At 39.3% G+C, this 15050-nt stretch overlaps 1 protein-coding gene across 4 annotated transcripts in view; it reads left to right on the top strand.

The window, feature by feature from the left end:
- Positions 1-15050, top strand: part of LOC133648984 (actin filament-associated protein 1-like 1) — a 77112-nt gene that overhangs the window by 1642 nt on the left and 60420 nt on the right. The gene's annotated exons all lie outside the window — the stretch shown is intronic.

Raw genomic sequence — 15050 nt, 5'->3', positions numbered from 1 at the left:
TGCGCTCTGCATTACATTTTTGAAACCAGCAAACTTATACTAAAAACTAGTTTATTGTTCTTAATGGAAAGGCAACAAGGCAACCACTTGTTACTCTCGGGGTCTACTAGCCGCTCAGGCAAATCATATGGTCTAAAAATGCATTTTTCCATCGATAACATGACATCATCGCGCCAAGTGCGTGCTCTTTCAGTCCATTAGTGCGCATATATACAGCCTGGCCCCCGGCCAAAATTTTTTTAATTGTAATTTTGAGGAATTTATCTGAATGTGCATGAACTATTTTTGTTCAAAATAGTTTGATATGTTAAATGTTTAAATAGTCAGCTTACTGTACTGTCCCAACTTTGATTGATTGATTGATACTACTATATGAGTACGTATTGTCTATTGTTTCATTGAAAATAAAACAGCAAAGTCCATTTGGCTGTCATCTGTTTTAATTATGAGACACAATTGTGTCAAAATGATGATTTTTTTTTTTTTCATGCTTGAAATAAAAAATTATTACTTTAAAAAGGTAGTTTTATACTTGTGAGTGCTGATGACACAGCTTTGCAACAGTTGACATTCTAGTTTCAAGCATGTTTTACTCAATATAGGTCATGAAATCTCAGCAACAAGCTGTAATATCTTACTGAGATAATTTAGGACCTAAACCCTTAAAACAAGTATAAGACTCTAACATAAAATCTGCTTAGTGAGAAGAATTATCTTATCAGACAGAAAATAAGCAAATATCACCCTTATTTGAGATATTTCATCTTACTTAGATTTCAATTTTTGCAGTGTAGGATTAAATAAGCTCTGCTTCTTCCTACTCCTTTTCGGAAGTGCTGTAATGAAACAACTGGAAATATGTGATGCATTACATTGTATCGTATGCGTGTTACAAATAACCTGAAACTGAAATGAAATAAGACTATAAAAATGGGACCCATTACCTCCCTGCTTGGCACTCAGCATCAAGGGTTGGAATTGGGGGTTAAATCACCAAAAATGATTCCCGGGCGCGGGTACGCTGCTGCCCACTGCTCCCCTCACCTCCCAGGGGGTGTTCAAGGGGATGGGTCAAATGCAGAGGACACATTTCACCACACCTAGTGTGTGTGTGACAGTCATTGGTACTTTAACTTTAACTTAAATAGTATTAAAAAGAGAGATAACTTCTTAATTGTATCCGTGTGGTTGTCTGGCACACTGTCCATTTCATAGGAGCAGTTCTTTTCACATGTTCAAAAATATGATATAATATGCACAATTTCTATTTTATTATGCCTTCTAATTTCACGTGACTTTCCTTGTCGGCCTCAAAACATCATGAAATAGAAAAAGTTCAAAACAAAAACCTAACTTCTCCATTTAATGTCGCAGCACAATGGTTGGAAATTACTGTTTTTGATTGAAACTTTTATTAGTACCGTATTTTCCGCACTATAAGGCGCACCGGATTATAAGGTGCACCTTCAATGAATGGCCTATTTTAAAACGTTGTTCATATATAAGGCGCACCGCATTATAAGGCGCATAGAATAGACGCTACAGTAGAGGCTGGGGTTGCGAGACCTGTTGTTGCTCAATATTGGTCTATATATAAAGCGCACCGGTTTTTAGGTGCGCCTTATAGTGCGGAAAATACGGTAGATTGCACAGTACAGTACATATTCCGTACAATTGACCACTAAATGGTAACACCCGAATAAGTTTTTCAACTTGTTTAAGTCGGGGTCCACGTTAATCAATTCATGGTAACAGTATTAGATTGTACTGGTGTATCTAATGATCTTTTTGCAACTGCTTTACTCTTCTCTCTAAGAAAAAAGATGAGTAGATTTATTGTCAATTCCCCAGTTTGGAATTTCAATTGGGCAGCACGGTGGAACATGGGTTAGTGTGTGTTCATCACGGTGGAACATGGGTTAGTGCATGTGCATCACTATACGAAGACCCTCGGTTTCAATTCCCGGGTGTGTGAATATTGGCCCTGCAATGAGGTGGGGACTTGTCCAGGGTGTACTCCGCCTTCAGCCCGAGTGCAGCTGGGATAAGCTCCAGGACCCCCCTTGCCCCCCTGCAACACAGAGAGGGACAAGCAGTATAAAATGGACGGATGGATCATTTGAAGATTTGGAATTTGCATTGAAAGAGCTCCACCCACTTGAATTAGAATCAGAGGAAGTGACATTAAATTAATCCTCGCTCATCCATGCGGACTGGACACTGGCCGAGAGTTGGTGGGCGGCCGAGGGTGGAGTCAGCTCTCTTGGCTGCTTTGTTGGGTCTGCTCCTGTCTCTGGCCATGCTCCCCCACCCCAGCAAACAATGTCGTGGAACACCGCAAAGGCCACCACAGTGTATGTGTTTTTTGTGTGTGTTTTTTTACTTTTGTGCCTGTGTGTAGAAGTGGCTGGTTGCATTAGCCATGCTCTTTTAAGGTCTTTAATGTCCTTCGTTTTCTTTGATGTTTCCCTCTTACACACATGTTTATGTGTGCCATGGCTACGAGTTTGTTTTTTTCCTTGACCTCAGTCTGGACCCCCTCTCCAGGAGCCCAGGTTTAGACTTTATTTTTTTTTCTCAACCCCCCGCCTGCTTTCCCCAGCGTTTACCTGTTTCTCACCTTTTTTGTAAGGGGTGCCGGATGTTGTCAGACCCATCAGCGATCCTGTTCTGTCTCCCTGTAATGTTTGTCTGCTCTTGAATGGGATTGTGCTGAAAATCCTAATTTCCCCTCGGGGATTATTCAAGTATTTCTGATTCTGATTGCAATTTACATAAATGACATGTAGCCAACGAACGGGAATAATTTGTCAAGTTTAACAAAGGTTTTGTCTTAAATACTAAGAATACTTTACAGGGGTTAGTACGTGTGCCTCATAATACGAAGGTCCTGGGTTCGATCCTGGGCTCTGGGTCTTTCTGTGTGGAGTTCGCATGTTCTCCCCGTGACTGCGTGGGTTCCCTCCGGGAACTCCGGCTTTCTCCCACCTCCAAAGACATGCACCTGGGGATAGGTTGATTGGCATCACTAAATTGGCCCTGGTGTGTGAATGTTGTCTATCTGTGTTGGCCCTGTAATGAGGTGGGGATGGTCCAGGGTGTACCCCGCCTTCAGCCCGAGTGCAGCTGGGATAGGCATTGAGATGGTCCACTTATGGTTATCATTGTTACATTATTATATATGCCTCCCACTCGTGAACTCTTCACAGAGAATCCTGCAGTGGTTTACTGTTGAGAAAATACAAAAAGTGCAACTGGTTCAAGTGTGTGTTTTCTGGGAGCAGCCTGAACTTCACTACATTGTTTTACTGGAAACAAAAGAACAAAAGCAGCACCCCCCCCACCCCCCCCCCCCCCCCTTCTTCGTGGTGTTTGGCCTGAGGTGCATAGTGCATAGCATCATTCTTAACATTTTGCAAGTTACTTCGTTGGAGTTTTTGATCACCACTCGCAGATGATGGTTAATGTATATTTTTTACTACTTGTAGGACCATAAAGTCTGGCTTCATGCCTCTAGCCTGGTAAACATGCAATACTGATTAGAGGACCAACGTTTATGGGCAGTTTTTAGTGGTGCAAGGAAATAGCTCTAACGCCTTTCGTTCCCATATAACTAATCTATTCATCTCTTCATTTTTTGCTGACAAGTCCCAGCTTTGCATCACTCTGACAGCATACAAGCGGATGTTGTCAGGTCCAAACAAATCCCATGTCTGTCATCTCAAGCTCTCTCAACACGCAGATTAGGAACATCCAGGTATTTCGCCTCAGTGACTATGTGGGCTTTGTTTGCATAAACCCCACAGGAGACTGGTGTGCTCTCAGGGCCATCAAACTTCGAAAATTACATATCCTGAATGTGTTATGTAATGAGGATTTAACTCACCATTTATTGTTTGTTAATTATATGGATGTAACAATTACTGTTATAATGATATACCCTGGATATAATTTAATTATCGTATAAGAAGTGATTGATTATCTGACTTTGCAAAACTCAAGGTGGTACTGCTCATATCCTGGATATACTGTATCCTCATATCTTAAATGCTAACATAAATACAATACACATTAAAGTCAAGTTACAAACAGCCATTTTGCCTTTAAACGGGTCCCATTATGCAAAACCTTTTTTTTAACCTATTGGTACCTGTGTTTGTGTATTTGGGATCTGCATAAGTCCCAAATATTATGAATCAAACCATAGAGGCATGGCGGAGATATTTATAAAGCAATCTTGGCTTCCTTTATACTTCCTCCAAACAAGCCATTTGGAATTTGCCACAAGTGTGACATTTTTCCCATTGATGACATCAGCGGATTGTTCATATGTGGTAGAAATTTACCCGAAGTACTTCATTGTAGTCTGCGCTGTAATCAATACGCTCCTTCTTTTTCTCTATCCTCTTGTTGTGGGGCAGACTGGCTCGTAAATGCACATGCATCCTCCGCTGTTGCCATTACTAATACAATGTGGCTTACAGTTCTAACTTATATCCGTCAGTAGACTCCATATATGTTAAAAACTTCAACAATGAAGACAGGGAGAAGACGCAGTCGAAGCGGAAGCCCCTAAATAAGACCGCCCCCCCAAAAAAATCGTAATATGACCCCCTTTACATTAAACCCCTTTACAAATTAAAACAGAAGAAGGTAAAAGTATTTACAGTAAACACTCAAATAACAATAGACCAATATTTAATGTTTATTCTGCCAAGAATAGTATAAGAGTGTGTGTTGCTTATTTATTCTTTATTTATTTTGTTATCTATTTAGTTATGTATGTACTGTATGTATTTATTTAGCTATGTATTTATGATAAATAAAACTTGGTTAAAATATTTAAGTTTGTGTATAGCTACTTTTTGAGCACATTCAACAATATTGTGATAATGATAACTGTGATATGACATTTTATTATCTTTACATCCTTAGTTAATTGGTTGTATCTATTTCAGGGTTGCGGTCGTGTTGCTATTCAAAAGATTAGTTTAACCTCTCATGTTCAATTCTGTATTGGAACCTTCTTTACTAGGGATGTACGATTTTTTTTATTCAAGCCAATACTGATAACTTTCTGCTTCTTAAGACCGATAATAATAACCAATAACTTAATTATTTTAGATTTGGATTTAAGTAGAGTATTTGCACACCTGGAGGTAAGAAAGATTCAAACAAAGGTGGATTTAACAAACTGTACCTGTAGTTTTGCGCTAATCAAATATGACATCACTACTAAGATAGGGCTAACATCACATCAATAAATCAGTGATGCCCACTGTATGTCCGAGTTTCACTCTATCAGTGTGAGCTAGTGTTGTATAACCAATATTTTGGTACCGGTACTAAAATTATTTCGATACTTTTCGGTACTTTTCTTATTAAAGGGGACCACAAAAAAATTGCATTATTGGCTTTATTTTAACAAAAAATCCTAGGGTACATTAAACATATGTTTCTTATTGCAGTTAAGTCCTTAAATAAAATAGTGAACAAGACAACTTGTCTTTTAGTAGTAAGTAAACAAACAAAGGCCCCCATTTAGTCTGCTGACGTATGCAGTAACATATTGTACAATTTATCATTCTATTATCCTGTCAACATTATTAAGGACAAGTGGTAGAAAATGAATTATTGATCTACTTGTTCATTTACTGTTAATATCTGCTTATTTTCTCTTTTAACATGTTCTGTTTACACTTCTGTTAAAATGTAATAATCACTTATTCTTTTGTTGTTTGATACTTTACATTTGTTTTGGATGATACCACAAATTTGGGTATCAATCCGATACCAAGTCGTTACAGGATCATACATTGGTCGTATTCAAAGTCCTCATGTGTCCAGGGACATACAGTATTTCCTGAGTTTATAAACATGATATACATTTTTTTTTAAACGAAAGAAGATGTTGTGATGCCAAAAAATATTGACGTAATCATAGTAGTATCGACTAGATACGCGCCTGTACTTGATATCATTACAGTGGATGTTAGGTGTAGATCCACCCATGGCGTTTTTTCACGTTTTGATGCCGGTGAGCTACGGTGTGTTGTGAAGCAAGTTTAGCTATTCCTTGTCCTGCAGGGATGATACTTGTAAGAAACATATTTTATTCGTTGCCATGGAGACCAGGATTAATGATTTAGAAGTCGCTAAAACACTGCCGACGGCGGCTGGACTTTAGCCGCTAGCTATCTAGCCATGTCTTAAAGCATCTCTTCCTGAGGGCGTTTCAGTGTTATAACTTTACCTTTATGCGTCTATTCTCCCTTTTCTGTCTACACACTGTGTCTGCTTGTAAGTACTCTGTGATTGTGCGCTGCCGAACATGCTCCTTTGCTCGTAAAACCAGCAATGTCACGACGTGACTTCGATGCGGGCGCGGGGGTGTGCGAGACGGTATGGTACCGAAAATGATTCATTAGTATCGCAGTACTATACTAATACCGGTATACCGTACAACCCTAGTGTGAGCAATCTTGTCGTATATCGCTGGCATACATTCATTTAAAAAATAGCAGCAGCCCAGAAGTACAAGTGCTTTGATGGCTGATGGAGTCCAGTGCTTTCAGCGATGGAGTGGGCAAGTTGTCCATCATTACCATAAGAAATTGCAGATCTCTTCGGCTCTATGGTCGTCTCTGGCGGACTTTCATTGTGGCTGGCTTTAGACTGCGATGCTGGTTGCATTTTGGGGTGGCTTGGGAGGTTTGATGTGTTGAAGCCGGGTGTTTTTTCCTTCCTTGCGCAGTGTTTGCACAGCATTTGGTGCAGGCGGCACACGGGATGTCTTCTTCTGAAGGTGTAAAGAAGGCCCACATGATTGACAACATGTTTGTTTACACTCTGAGCTGTGAGCTACGAGCTTAGCGGAAATTTGGGAACCATGCTTAGGACCCACTGTGAGTTAGGGGCACTTGATTAGTTCACCCTAACCCACCTCCAGCCCTGTATGGCTAATCTCGCCTCATTTAAGCGATTTTATATGTTATCCGCTATCGAAACACATTTTTACTGTTATCAGATTTATCTGTGTGACATCATAATTCCTAATATCAGCCAGATAATTATCAAGCACCACGAGTGTGTACCAGCCTTAACTTTGAGATGCTAGCGGGGCACTGCTGTGTGTGAGTGACAGTAAAAAAAAGCTCTGAATCGCTTGGGGTATTTTTATTTTTTTTTAATTCTCAAGAGAAAATATATCGCCTCATACAGTATCACGGATATTAATTAAATAATAATAATTTCCAGTAATTCACACCGATAATGTCATAGTAGGATATTGCTGATAGAAAAAAGTATAATAAATGGTATAACTTATATACAAACGACCTGTTAAATGATGGACCCCGTTTTGATATTTATTTTTAGTTACCGTATTTTTCGGACTATACGTCGCTCCGGAGTATAAGTCGCACCGGCCGAAAATGCATGGTAAAGAAGGAAAAAAAACATATATAAGTCGCACTGGAGCAGACCTGGGCATTCTGCGGCCCGCGGGCCGCATCCGGCCCTTTGTGCGTCCCTGTCCGGCCCGTGTGAGGCCAATTATAAATTACAAAATACATTTTAAAAAGTATCTATGTCGAGTGTGCAATACAACGGTGCTGCTTTTGTTTTGAAAATCGTTATTTGTATTACTTCCGTGTGGACGTATGCGTGATTGTGAGTGAATGTGAACAACTGCAATTACAAAATAAAGTTGAAAAAACATCTATGTCCTGCGCGCAATACAACTGTGCTGCTTTTATTTTGAAAAGTATTATTTATGGGCGTGTGTCCGTGTGTAACCTGCGAGTGAAGGTGCACATGCAGCGACAAGTGATGCACGGTTTACACCCGAGACGCCAAAAAGAGAAAAGTTGATGAGGAATGCCGTGTTTTCAACAACACATGAACTGCAAAGCAACATTCCCTCTAAGGTGCGTGCCTGCGCAATTGCGCACTGCTCAAGCGTCCGCTGCGCGCAGCAAGTATATGCCGCGCACCAAATCAAATCCCATCTGAATTATAAACAAAATAAACATATTTATTCTATGGAATTTTGCAATGCAACTTTGAGTGACAGTGACAACAAGCGGCCCTAATGGTGTTCGTCAACACCGTTCAATTGAACACCGTTCAATTATTGTAACGTCTATCGAGATGCTTCGAGGACAGGAATTATATCGATCACTTTATTGAACAAAACTGTTTATATTCGGACATAACCACACCAAAAACATGAGTAAAACAATTCTATCTCGAAAAACTAGTCATTTTCTGCCGTACAAACCAGGCCAAAACCAACTTGTCATCTGTCACCAACACGCATAGCACTAAACCACTGGTGCGTTTAAGGCCACACAAAAAGTCGGACAACTCAAACACCACACAAAGTTACACTATGACTCCTCAGTCATACGTGTGCTTATTTTACTGTCATTTATTATTAATGTTAATTTATATATATTAGTCATGGAATGCTGTTACACACACTATGTTGAAGTATTACTATTATTATTATTATTATTATTATTTATCTTACGGTATATATCAAAAATAATATTGAGCAAAATTTAATTGAAATATTGTCGATGTGGCCCTCCAGCAGTGCTCGGGTAGCTCATGCGGCCCCCGGTAAAAATTAATTGCCCACCCCTGCACTGGAGTATAAGTCGCATTTTTGGGGGAAATTTATTTGATAAAACCCAACACCAAGAATAGACATTTGAAAGGCAATTTAAAATAAATCAAGAATAGTGAACAACAGGCTGAATAAGTGTACGTTATATAAATAAAGTTGGTTTGGTATGGTATGGTATGGTATGACGCATAAATAACCAACTGAGAATGTGCCTGGTATGTTAACGTGACATATTATAGTAAGAGTCATTCAAATAACTATAACATATAGAACATGCTATATGTTTACCAAACAATCTGTCACTCCTAATCGCTAAATCCCATGAAATCTTACACATCTAGTCTCTTACGTGAATGAGCTAAATAATATTATTTGATATTTTACGGTAATGTGTTAATAATTTCCCACATAAATCGCTCCTGAGTATAAGTCGCACCCCCGGCCAAACTATGAAAAAAACTGCGACTTATAGTCCGAAAAATACGGTAGTTTGTTCTTTTATTATCAACTTATCGATGTAAAAATGCTTCAACATGCTTACATAACCTGAGTTAAGATAGTCAGACGCCTCTCTGCTGCTTATGCAAGAGGCGGATACATTGGATTTATAGTGGTCCGCCATTGCAGAGATTTTTTATGAGCAGAACACAGGTCACAGTTTTATTTGGATCACATTCATTTTGCATGTTTGTAGTTGAGATCCCAATGAGGCCATAAAATGTTCATTTTCCTCACAATTTTAGTGCCATTTAAAAGACTGTTAACAGATGAGCTAACTTATTCTGGGAATTTATAACAACTTAATTTATAACAACTCATAATTAATTGTATGATTTATCAAAACACCAAACAAGGGCCTTGAATGCTCTCCAATAATTATTTGCCATGCACGCGATGCTACAACAGTATTGATAATGCAAAGTAGACAGCGAGTAATATGTAGCAGTGGTTGCCTCTAAGTACTCTATATCCTTGAATGGAAGCCATCTGGAGCAGCTTTGTCATAAAGTTATGGTTTCTGTCTTAGAATTGGAGCATCAGGTGGGTGAGAGAAGGGAGCGGCAGTCCCCATAGAGAAGCAGTGTTGAGATTTAGTTTTTTTGCAGCTCAGCGTCAATGATGAATCGCGGCCATTGTCAGGCTACTCGGCAGCATATGGATGAAGTTGTGGACAAAGCTGTCTATTGGATAATGGTGCATACATGCAGTACACTGTGGAAACCCTGTTCCATCCATGCATATGCACATCTATCCATTCCGTATGTAGTGTGGAGCTCGGATTGACAGCTTTTTACTGGTGACAAAGCTGTATATACAGTATGATAGTGGTTTCTGTAATTAATTATGCACACTGCTGTCGTCACCATGCTGCAAGTTTGTGACCCCATTTTGATTGAACAATATGTGTTCAAACAATGGGACATATTATAAATATCATAAAGTGCAATTTACATTTTCAAACGGGGAACAGCTGTTGTGTTGTTCATGTAATCATTCAACTCAATCATTGTACTACATCTGACTTTCCAACGCAGTCACATGAGGCCAAAAAAACTCAGCAATAGAAAGTCATTATGTGCAACTCTCTTCTTCTCTTTGCAACACTTTTAATCGCCACCTCCTGTGCGCAGTAAAATGTTGTGTATCCAGGTCTTCCGCCAATAAAAAATACTGTAATAAATAATAATGACAATGGTGATTTCTAAAACAAAGGATATTTCAAACAAAGAATTTCCATCAATTTAGAAATTGATGTAATGTAGAAATAATACAAATGTTATAAATCTGTTCATGAGTCAAGCTGTCCCCAATATCAACCCATAATTAAATGTACAGGTAATGATTTAAGTAACATTTTAACAATTTGAAAATAAAATTGTAACTTTCCTGATGCCTTGAAGGCCTACTGAAACCCACTACTACCGACCACACAGTCTGATAGTTTATACATCAATGATGAAATCTTAACATTGCAACACATGCCAATACGGCCGGGTTAGATTAGTAAAGTGCAATTTGAAATTTCCCGCGAAATATCCTGCTGAAAACGTCTCGGTATGATGACGTTTGCGCGTGACGTCACGGATTGTAGCGGACATTTTGGGACACCATTGTGGCCAGCTATTAAGTCGTCTGTTTTCATCGCAAAATTCCACAGTATTCTGGACATCTGTGTTGGTGAATCTTTTGCAATTTGTTTAATGAACAATGGAGACAGCAAACAAGAAAGCTGTAGGTGGGAAGTGGTGTATTAGCGGTCGGCTGCAGCAACACAAACACGTAGCCGGTGTTTCATTGTTTACATTCCCGAAAGATGACAGTCAAGCTTTACCATTGGCTTGTGGAGAACTGGGACAACGGAGACTCTTACCAGGAGGACTTTGAGTTGGATACGCGGTACCGTGAGTACGCAGCTGCGGCTTCCAAACATTTGATCGCTTGCCCGTACTCGCGTGCCGCTATGTGCATGTCACGTACGTAACTTTGGGGAAATATATGTGCTGTATGAAATTTGCGGAGGTGAACGGTACTTTGGGCTGTGGGATTGAGTGTGTTGTGCGGGTGTTTGATTTGTATTGGCGGGTTATATGGACGGGAGAGGGGAGGTGTTTGTTATGCGGGATTAATTTGTGGCATATTAAATATAAGCCTGGTTGTGTTGTGGCTAATAGAGTGTATATATATGTCTTGTGTTTATTTACTGTTTTAGTCATTCCCAGCTGAATATCAGGTCCCACCCGCCTCTCACAGCATCTTCCCTATCTGAATCGCTTCCACTGCCCTCTAGTCCTTCACTCTCACTTTCCTCATCCACGAATCTTTCATCCTCGCTCAAATGAATGGGGAAATCGTCGCTTTCTCGGTCCGAATCGCTCTCGCTGCTTGTGGCCATGATTGTAAACAATGTGCAGATGTGAGGAGCTCCACAACCTGTGACGTCACGCTACTTCCGGTACAGGCAAGGCTTCTTTATCAGCGACCAAAAGTTGCGAACTTTATCGTCGATGTTCTCTACTAAATCCTTTCAGCAAAAATATGGCAATATCGCGAAATGATCAAGTATGACACATAGAATGGACCTGCTATCCCCGTTTAAATAAATAAATCGCATTTCAGTAGGCCTTTAAGGACACTTAATGGAGAGGGAGCATTTCTAAAGGTGTGTGGATCAGATTTTTTGTGTACTTTTTTGTACAATTAAAATGTATAACTACAAGTTGTTGCAGTTCTTAAATATGTCTGAACTTCTGAAGTATAATAGTTACAATATACCGTAAGTTTTGTAATAGACAACATACTGTAGTGACTTTAAGCAAGCGTTGCTGGTTATGTTTATTAGCTGTTGAAGTTAACATCTGCAATTAATTTGTGCATGCATTTGCTATTTAATGAATTGTGCTACCCACTTTGTCCACCGCCGCTAGGACAGACAGTGTTTACTACTTTCCTATGTCGCAATGACTTCTAGTTCCAGTGGTGTAATCTTCACTACCCTCCTGTCGTGGCGGCACAAAAAAGCCAAAGAAAAATCAAAACATACCAGTGGAGTTTATCCTGCACACTAAGCTGAAGTCTCACAAGATTTGCTGGGGTTTCGAGTGACGTCAAGTACTTTTGTATTTCACAGAGCTGCTTTTGATGGTTCCCAAGTTCCTGGGGGCTTTCCTCACTATTGTCTGTGAATGAAATGTTATTCTAATCTGGAGAAAACCCAGCTACAACAACAGCATCCAGGATGTACTGAGAGGAAATATTCTTTCCATATATTTATATGTGTTAAGGGCTGGGACCCGTTTGGTAGTATTATGTCTGTAAGGTTTTACTTTTTGTTTCCCAAACATTGACAGTTTTTTTTTTTTAGCTAGACCTCAATTCCCCTCATTTTTCACGTCTCCCATATCCATAAAGTCATGTTTGGTGTACCTAAGGTTTGCGTGTATTGAAACACGTGCAAACTTGATAGCGCACGCAAAGCTGATCTTTTTTTAATGGCATTAATTTTTCATATATATGCATTTTCTTGCGTCTGGAACATTCCAGCGCACGCTTGCAGTTAGTGCAGGCCAGCGTTCCCCAAAGCGCACCTTCAGCGCGCTAAAGTGGGTTCCGTTGTAGATCACACTGCAGGACTGTCTCTAAAATGCCCAGAAAAAGTGGTACATATTTGTCTGCTGCAACATAAAAAACGCCACAAAGCCGCATAGTAGGTGCAAAAACCTAATTTAAATAAGGTGGTCTGCATCACTTGTTAGACAGACTTAGACTTCCTTTTTATTGTCATTCAAATTTGAACTTTACAGTACAGATAAGAACAACATTTTGTTGCATTAGCTAATGGTAGTGCAGGATAAAAGAGCAATAAGGTGCAGATATAAATAAAAAAGATTACTGTACAGATAAATATATTTCACTTTTGTATATGCATCCACGTTTATGGATGTATGTTATATTGTCTTTATATTCCAGCGAGTTAATCCATTTTGGGGGGGAATTGAGGGGATTATTATGATGCGTTCAAGAGTGTTATGGCCTGAGGGAAGAAGCTGTAACAGAACCTAGGGGTTCTGCTACGGAGGCTGCGGAACCTCTTTCTAGAGTCCAGCAGTGAAAACGGTCACCGTCACAGTCAAAATTGTACACCTACTATCCATTCTACAAGCATTCTTAGTAGATCACACGCAACATGCCCACTAATAGTAAAATTTTAGTGTTTGCACACGCTGTTTAGCGCATGGTATTTGGATTTTGGTAAATCAGGCCCTTAGTGTAGTAGTTAATAGGGTTAATTAGAGGACTCCAAGGTACATTAACTATAACTGGCCAAACATTTCTGGGTATGTACCCACCCAACTGTAAAAACCTAATGACACAGCGCTGTAATCCACAAATGAGAGTGATGCAACTGTTAATGGTAAACAATAATGCAGTAAACATTTACATTTTGTCTTTGTCAGGGCATAATCAGTCAATCAATCAATCAAAGTTTTTTTATATAGCCCTTAATCACAAGTGTCTCAAAGGGCTGCACAAGCCACAACGACATCCGATTCAGATTCCACATCAGGGCAAGAAAAAAACTCAACCCAAACCAAAACAATTGACATGTTTCATTGATAAGTGCGTTTGACTTATTGTTGTATACATGCAAACATTTATAATAACTTATGTTTTATCATACAGAATGGTATATTCCTTTGCCATTAGGAATTAACTGTTTATCATAGATCAGGGATTGTCAAACTGTGGTAGGTGGGCTCCATCTAGTAATACGCCAAATAATCACTTAATTAAATATTCAAACACAGTGTTACTGTTCAAACTCTGTGTAATGTTACAGTGGCCAAAGATATTAAATATACTTGTCAAACAAAACCTCTGCCTTGTTTTTAATGACCATTTAGGCCAGGGGTCGGCAACCCGCGGCTCTAGAGCCGCATGCGGCTCTTTAGCGCCGCCCTAGTGGCTCTCTGGAGCTTTTTCAAAAATGTATGAAAAATGGAAAAAGATGAGGGGAAAAAATATATATTTTTTGTTTTAATATGGTTACTGTAGGAGGACAAACATGACACAAACCTCCCTAATTGCTATAAAGCACACTGTTTATATTAAACATGCTTCACTGATTCGAGTATTTGGCGAGCGCCGTTTTGTCCTACTAATTTTGGCGGTCCTTGAACTCACCGTAGTTTGTTTACATGTATAACTTTCTCCGACTTTCTAGGACGTGTTTTATGCCACTTCTTTTTCTGTCTCATTTTGTCCACCAAACGTTTAACGTTGTGCATGAATGCACAAAGGTGAGTTTTGTTGATGTTATTGACTTGTGTGGAGTGCTAATGAGACATATTTGGTCACTGCAAGCTAATCGATGCTAACATGCTATTTAGGCTATCTATATGTACATATTGCATCATTATGCCTTATTTGTAGCTATATTTGAGGTAATTTAGTTTCCTTTAAGTCATCTTAATTCAATTTATATCTCATGACACACTATCTGTATGTAATATGGCTTTTGCGGCTCCAGACAGATTTGTTTTTGTATTTTTGGTCCAATATGGCTCTTTCAACATTTTGGGTTGCCGACCCCTGATTTAGGCCTATTATGCTACTGTATTATTATTAGTTATTATGGTGGTATTTAAAAAACCAAGTGTTTTTCTGAGGTGCTAATTGGTGAAAAAAAGTTTGAAAACCACTGTCATAGATGATGAGAGACATCTAAGTGGAATTCCCCTGAGCAGACTGTAGATTTATATGACTGTGATGGTGCATTCTGGGCACAGCTGTCTGGTTTCCACAGTGATACTGTGCACAATGTTACTGTACACTGCAGTGTTTTCTGAACAGTGAACTTAAAGGCCTACTGAAATGATTTTTTTTTATTTAAACGGGAATAGCAGATCCATTCTATGTG

This window comes from Entelurus aequoreus, linkage group LG04 (assembly GCF_033978785.1).
Source record: "Entelurus aequoreus isolate RoL-2023_Sb linkage group LG04, RoL_Eaeq_v1.1, whole genome shotgun sequence".
Classification (NCBI taxonomy): Eukaryota; Metazoa; Chordata; class Actinopteri; order Syngnathiformes; family Syngnathidae; genus Entelurus; species Entelurus aequoreus.
This window is presented reverse-complemented; position numbering and strand designations above follow the sequence as displayed.